The sequence below is a fragment of the Podarcis vaucheri genome (genome assembly GCF_965113315.1).
Source record: "Podarcis vaucheri genome assembly, chromosome: 4".
NCBI lineage: Eukaryota > Metazoa > Chordata > Lepidosauria > Squamata > Lacertidae > Podarcis > Podarcis vaucheri.
Window position 1 is genome coordinate 634,448 of NC_138762.1, and position 8,072 is coordinate 642,519.

An 8,072-nucleotide genomic window follows, 5' to 3' on the forward strand; every position below is an offset into this window, starting at 1 on the left:
AATAGCAATAAAGGACGGCAGGTTCTCCTCCGGGGCCCTGGGGGGCTCTGCGCCTGCTTGGCCTGGGGGCTCTTCACACTTTCCCTTTCTTGGCTTCCCCTTGAAGCTGCCTTTTGATCTCTCTCTCTGAGTTTTGGAGAGAGGGATGAAGGGAGATTTGCGGGGGGGGGGAGGAGGGGTGATCTCCTCCTCCTCCTCTGTGCAGAGGGTGGCAGCTGCCACTAGGAAAAGGGGGTCAGTGAAGGCAGAAGATGCAGCCCTGCTGGCAGGGGCTGGCAGGACCCTACACGGGAAGAGGGGCTGGAGTCTGGCGTGAAAGAGGGGGGCAGTGATTTGTGGGGAACTGGGCCAGTCGGGAGGCAAGAGTCGGAGGCAGGGGACGCTTCAGAGCTGGAGGAAGAGGAAGATGAGGCAGGCCAGGCCAGGGAAGGGCCAGGGGCTTCCCCACCTTCTCCTGAACCTCCATCTCCCAGAACCAGGAGGGGACTGAAGAGGGAAGGGCAGAGGGAGCTTCCGTGCAGGCGCAGTCTCTGGCTGTGAGGAGCATAAACGGAGGGAGGGAGAGTCGCCCCTGTTGTTGCAGCTGCTCATAGAGCGCAGACCTGGGAAGAGCTGCATCCTAGCTCGAAGCTACCAGCATGAGTCTGACCAAACTGCGGGAGGCAGTGGAATAATAATATAAATAAATAAAATTTTATTTATATCCCGCCCTCCCCAGGTGAAGCCGGGCTCAGAGCAGCTAACAGCAGTAAAAGTAACACAGCATTCTAAAACCAATTCATTCTAAAATCAATTCAAAATCAAATTAATGGCAACCATTGGACTAGAGTTCTGTGAGGATTACCAAAGGAGGGGGTCAGACTGTGCCTTGGCCAAAGGCCCAGTGGAACAGCTCCGTCTTCCAGGCCCTGCGGAAAGATGTCAAGTCCTGCAGGGCCCTGGTCTCATGAGGCAGAGCGTTCCGCCAAGTCGGAGCCACAGCCAAAAAAGCCCCGGCTCTGGTTGAGGCCAGCCTAACCTCCCTGTGGCCCGGGACCTCCAAGATGTTTTTGTTTGAAGACTGTAAGTTCCTCCGTGGGACATACCAGGAGAGGCGGTCCCATAGGTACAAGGGTCCTAGGCAGGAGTGCCTGGTGTGCTCTGGTCCATGGGGTCACGAAGAGTCAGCCATGCCAGCTCCATGGAAGGAAACAGAGCTGGTGGACGGACGGGGGTAGAGAGGCTTTCAAGCTCCAACATAAAGTTCATTCTGGGGGAGGCAAAGAGGAGGCATCAGGGTGGGGGCAGCCTTGCTCAGTTTGCCAAGAGGCAGCTGAAGGAGATGGTCATTCTGGGATGGGGCGGGGAGGGCAAATGACTCCTGACTTCTTGGCATGAGAACCCAAGAACCTAACATGAGCCCCGCAGGGCATCAGAATCCGGCCTCCTCTTTTCCCAGGGGTCAGCCAGGTGCCTGTGGGGAACTGAGACCCATAAGCATGGCAGAAGCAAGAAGCAGGGGGTTCTTATGTTGCCTGGAAAAGGTCTTCCCTTGGTTTCCCCCGAATCATCCAACCTTCAGCTTTGCATCTTCTAGTATTTCCCATGTGCCAATTTGTGCAGCTCTCTTGTGGGACCTCTTCCTTGCCTTTTCTATCAAGTCAAAAGGCCCAGATGTTGCTACAGAAGAGCAAAGTTGTCTCGGATGGTCCCTCTCGAATGCCGTGTTATGCCAGGCTTCACAGCCCCCCCCACATGCCACTCTTTTTGTACCCAGCTCCCCCAGTGCTCTCGTAAAATTCCGTGCTAACCTTTTCCCTGGCGCGACATGTTTTGTTCTTGAAGAAGTCAGGTTTCGGCAGAGAACCGATTGGTTCCAATAGACGGTTTGCCAAAATTAAAATGACAAGAAGAGCAGCAGTCCAGACCCCCCTAAATGGCAGGTGCGTCAAAGCGCAACTCTTGGCGCAATTTCAGGGATGGTTGGCCAATGGAGCCAGGGAGGAGAGGAGTTCGAAACCTGCAGCAGAAGAAGAACAGGGAAGCAGCCCTCCCTCCCCTGCCAGCTCTGAAGGGCACCTCGTGGAAGACGGAGCCAGCTTGTTTCAGAGGCTGAAGCCAGACACAAACGTTTGGAGTCAGATAAAGGCAAGAAATGAAACCGAAAACCCCACCTCTGCAATCCAACAAGAAAGACTGTTGAGAGAGGGAGGCACAGAGAAAAGAAAGCGCTTCTTTATGGGGTGCAGAGTTGAACCACTGAACTCCCTCCTGCAGGAGGCAGGGATGGCCCCCCACCTGGGTGGCTAAAAAGAGGGTGAGGCTACCAAATAGGATGGGAAACAGCCCTACTAGAAAAATTAACCAATAAACTGAAACTGACACGGGGACAAATAGAAGAAGATGCCTTCACCCCGGTATGGCTCCCCTTTATCACACACACAGCCCAACAAGACAATGACAAAAATCCACCAACAGCATACAAATCAGTATGGCTAACCAGATCCAAAACACCCACCCACTCCACTCACACACGAAAACAAAGACCACCACAGCCAACCACAAATGAACAACCACACCCTAGGCCAGCCCCAATCTCTCTCACCACCAAAGGAACACAAGTGAACAGCAGAGAACCGGCACAAGCGACGCTGACACCAAACCCCACATATATTAAGTAAAATAGAACATTGTCACCCGACCCCCCCATCTCCCCCCCCACCTCTTTCCCCCTTTTCTTCCTAATGTCTCAACAAATGAAAGTGATTTGTAAAATGTTACATTGGGGGGGAAATACGGCAGAGAGACAATGCACACACTTTTGTAAATCAACAAAATCTTTAATAAATAATAATTAAAAATAGAAGAGGATGAGGCCAGTTCATGGGGCAGGGCTGGATTACACCATGTGGAGGAAGGCCCCTAGGCAGTCAAATCAGGGTGGGGGGAGGGTCTCATGCGCCCCCTGGAATAACATTGAACTAAGAAAGCTTGATTGGCATTTTCTTTTAAGATCAAATCAGAATTATTTTGATCCATTGTCCCAGGGTGCCTCAAAGGGCCAGGGTCTACTCTGCCTCTTTGGTATCCAGCATGGCCCCTTTGGCCGCAGGAGAGAGAAGAAAGGAAGCGGAGGGAGGCCTCCTGATGCGCTGCAGATGTTCCCCACAAGGAAAGGGAAGGCTCCACATTTGCCAGGCACTTTCGGATGCTGAGCAGTCCTGTGTGGATACAAGAACCCTGTAAAGTTCGCCAGTGCTATACGCTCCCCATATTGCAGCTGTGGGGACTCCCGAGGCCGATCTGAGGCAGGGTGGCCAGGGTCTGGGGGGAACGATCCGGGAGGGTGGGCTGCCCCCAGCAGCCTTTGCAGCATCGGAAGGCCGTCCCTGAACCACACTGGCTAAGAAGACTCTGTCCCCCCACCCACCCACAGCATCCGGAAAAGGCAGAGGCACTTTCTCAGTCTTGGTGTCCTTGGAAAAGGCAGCGTTTCTTGGTTAGGATGGTTCTGGCATGGTGGTTTTCCCCCCAAAGGACTGCATGACCTGCAACACGGAGGAGGAGAGGGTTCAGAGTGTTGGGATTCGCAGGATACTGGATAAGTCTGCAGTTTTTCGCTGAAAACGTCGCGTGGAATACGCGACACAGAGCAGGTCATCCCTCCCAAAATGGGGGGAAAGGGGGATATTGGTCCAGACTAGCTCCTAGAACTTCCATGAACCTTTGCAAAAGATGACTTGTTCACTTCCCATTAAATAAGGTTTCTGAAAGGCTGATGCACCACCAGAGCTTTGCTCTCCAGACTGAGCCCTTTGCCTCGTGTGGGTCAGAGCAGGATGCGGCCTGAGGAGGGCGTCCCTTCTGGAAGAGCTCCTCCAGGTTGCACTTCCAGGCATGGATTCCTAGAGTCAGAATTGTAGAGCTGGAAAGGGACCCGAGGGTCATCTAGTCCAGCCCCCTGCAATGCAGGAGTCACGGGTGAAGAATCCCTCACAGGTGGCCATCCAACTTCTGCTTAAGAGCCTCCAAGGAAGGAGAGTCCACCGCCATCCCAGAGAGACTGGGCATCAGAAAGTTCTTCCTGATGTTTAGTCTGAATCTCCTTTCCTGCCCTCCCATCTGGAGCAGCAGAAGACAAGCTTGGTCCTTCTGGCAGCCCTTGAGATATTGGAAGATGGCTCTCCTCTCAGTCTCCTCTTCCCCAGGCCAAACATACCCAACTGCCTCAACCGTTCCTCATCAGGCTTGGTCTCCAGACCCTTGATCCTCCTGGCTGCCCCCCTCTGCTGCCCTTCCAGCGGCTCAGTACCCTTCTTGAACTAGACAAAGGTCTCTCTGATCTCTAAAGGATATTAGATTAATTCCAGGAGGAGGAGCCAGTGTAATGGCTGGACTAGGACCCGCATCACCTGCACTGACCGGCAGCTGCTCTCCAGGGTTCGGAGGGGGGGGACACATTGTCAGCCCCCCCCCCCGGAGATGCCGCCCAGGATGGAAATTCTGAATGCAAAGTTGATGGTCCAATCCTGCGCTGTGGAGACCCCTGGCCTGCCTGGGAGGATGTGGGGCTGGTCTCCCTTGGGGAATGGGGCTGCAGGAAGAAGGAGGTGAAAGGCAGATGCAGCCCAGGGGCCGGCGGAGCAGCAGGGGTCTCCGAGGTCTGAAGGAGGAGCATCACCAGGTGGGCCCAGGTCCAGGTGAGGGGGTTGCCACGGTGACAAGGACCCGCCCTCCTCTTGCTTCTCCTTTAAAAGCCACTGACTTTCAGGCAGCCATTGTGGGTTAGGAGTGAGGGGAGTGGAGGAGAGAGGAGTTCGTGGCGGTTGGAGAAGATAAGGAGAAGTGTTTGGTTTATTGTTATTTTTCCAGTTTCTTATTTTGATTTATTACTTTTATTTGATTCATTTTATTTTATTTATTATTTTACTTTTTATTTTAACACTTTTGTTTTGCTTTTTACTTTTATTTTTTGCTCAGCTCCTCCACACTCTTTCCATGCCTTCCCCTTTTCTCTCTTCTCTCATCATTTATTATGACATTCCTAGCCCACTTTCCTCCCAGGAGCTCCAGGTGGCCTTCATGGTTCTCCCGGCCACCAATTTTTATCTTCTCAGCAGCCCTGCCAAGTAGGCCAGGCTGGCCCAAGGTCCACCAGGGAGCTTCATGACTGTGTGGGGATTCGAACCCTGCTCTCCCAGGTCCTCCTAGTCCAGCCCTCCAACCACTACACCTCTGCCTGGCTCCATCTTGCTTCTCTCCAGCTGCCCAACGCCAGCTCCCCCTTCTCCCCCTTCCTGGGGGTCTCTCTGACTCCAAGGAAGACTCCACCCCCTCCCTCAGGTTCTGCTCCTCTTCTGGGACCCCTTGGGACTTGGAGGTCCCTCCTAGGGGTCTCCTCCCTCTCCAGGAAGGGCAGGGCTCTCCTAAGAAGATGAGGCAGAGCAGCCCTTGAACGTCTGGCAATGCTTCTCTTTCCTTTGGGCTGGAGTGTTGGATATAGCAAGGGATATGGCATAGCCGGAGAAGGGGCTTCCACCCAGAGCCAAGGCCAAGCAGATGTCTCCAGGAAGCCCACCAGCAACAGCCCACTCCTGCGGCCTGTCCTCTCGCAGGTACCTTCCATGCTAGACTCTAGCTGGAAGCTCTAGACAGCTAGGTCTGATTATAACCAGAGATACTCTCCTCCTCCTCCTCCTGTGAAGAGAAGTGACCCCTGTTCCAAACTGTCAAGCCTGTTGTCCTTGCCACATCTTGTGGCTTCCAATTTCACCAACCAATTAAACATTATGAGAATAAGTTCCCATCCATGTTAATAATGACCCAAAGCTCTCCCCTCTCCCTGTTTATTTCATTTGTTTCATGAAATTTATATACTGCTTGACTGCATGAATGAGGGAGCCAGGCTCTCTGGGTCCTGGCATGGCCGTAGCTCTTGAACCCAGAGCACTTGGGGCCCCCTTTCTCTCTCTGCCAGCCCTTCGTGCTCTGGGCTGCCTCTTTCAGGCTCTGATGATGCCCTTTCAGGTCACTGAACTGCAGAGAGACAGAAGGAATTGGTCATGATGGGCCAGCAAGGATCAATTAGGTTCCACATACGTATTTCTGTTCTGCCAATTCAGCGGTGGTTCCTTGTCTTCTCCAGACGCCCCTCCTCACAAACAAACACCCCCCAAGAATTGGGGCTGCCGGCTTCTGAGTCGCTCTCTCTCCACTCATCCCTTCTAGGATCAGGTGCTTAAGGCCCCTGTTCAGAGGCTGCAAAAGGGTGCCCCCCCCCAGCAAGGCCTGGAGCAGCCCGTGGTGCCAGGTGAGCAAGTGGCCCTCCTTTTTGGGGCAGAGGAGGGCAGGAATGGGCATGGGGGCAGCTAGTCAAAAGATAAAGGTAAAGGTATCGGTATCCCTGCCCGTACAGGCCAGTCGTGTCCGACTCTAGGGTTGCGTGCTCATCTCGCTCTAGAGGCCGTGAGCCAGCGCCGTCCGAAGACACTTCCGGGTCAGCGTGACGAAGCCGCACCTGGCGAGCCAGACCAGCGCAGCACACGGAAACACCGTTTACCTTCCCACTGTAAAGCGGTCCCTATTTATCTACTTGCACTTAAGAGTGCTTTCGAACTGCTAGGTGGGCAGGAGCTGGGACCGAGCAACGGGAGCTCACCCCGCCGCGGGGATTCGAACCGCCGACCATACGATCGGCAAGTCCTAGGCACTGAGGTTTTACCCACAGCGCCACCCGCGTCCCTAGTCAAAAGATGCAAAGAGCCAGATGGCTGCATCCGAACCAAAGGTCCATCTTGGCCAGCGGCTGGAAAGCCAACCCCCCCCAGTGGCCACCCCATTTGTGGGGTCTGATAAGGAAGCAGGGGGCTGGGCTGTGGGGCAGTTGTCAGCTGGAGGGGCACCTTCCCTGGGGAACCACGTTCTGGGGGAAGGAGGCCAGGATTGACCCCCAAGGCCTGGGGTGTCCCTCCCCTGTATTAAGACTTGGAATGCGGGAGAAAACTCTTGGAATAGCCTTGCCAGGTGCTCAGGGAGGGACTCACCTGTCCCCATGTCCTTCTCTTTGCAGATGTGCTGTGGTTCCACATCTCTACCAGAGGGGTGAGTATTGAAGAGAACCAGAGCAGGGACTAGACCCCTCAGACCTGCCCCCCGCTACCCGGGCTCTTTGCCCCCCACTCTGCCCTCTCAGATGTGGAGGAGCTCTCTGCTTGTGAGGAACATATGCCTGAAGCGTCTGTCTTTGCCTTCCAAGGAATAATACAGGAAACAAAAACAGAGCACCAATTCCCTGACCTTCCCTCAGAGTTAGAAGAGGAGGAGCCCCCCTGGCTATGGGGAACAGAATCCACCTCAGTAGGACTTTTCAAATCAGCCACGCCAGTCAAGATTACCTGTCAGACAGATCTACCATACCCATGTAGTCAACAATCCCCTGTACCTAAAGAGGCTATTAAAGGCTTGAGATCCCATGATAAATGATTTCCCAGAGAAGGGAATTCTAGTTCATTGCGCCTTTCCTTGTAATACCCTTACTTCCGATTAAAAAAACCGTTGGGGGGGGGACCCCAGTGCGCTACCGCTTAGTCCAAGATTTGAGACTCGTTAACCAATTTGTGATACAGTGCCTCCCAGTGGCAGGCAACCCAAATTCCCTTTTAAATGCCATCCTGGCAGAAATTACCTGGTAACCAGGGGACCGGTTCCGAAGATCTGCAAAACGGAGATTTCTCCTAAAACTTGCTCTGACCATAATGCTGTGAAGATGGAAATGAAATTGACGTCAATTGGTTCCTTTAGATGGAGAATGAATGATACTTTTTTTTAGGAATGAAGAGGTGACTAAGAAGGCCCAAAAAACTCTAAGAGATTATTTTGAGATAAATAGGAATACTACAGTGGAAAAAAGAGTAATTTGGGATGCAAGTAAAGCGGTTATGAGAGGATTCCTAATACAACAGAATGCAATTAAGAAGAGAATTCAGAATGAAAAAAAGGATAAAATCCTGGAGGAAGGAGAGAAAAAATTGAGAGCAAAACCAAAGTCACAGGAGATCCTGAAAGAGATAAAGCTATACCAAACACAATATATG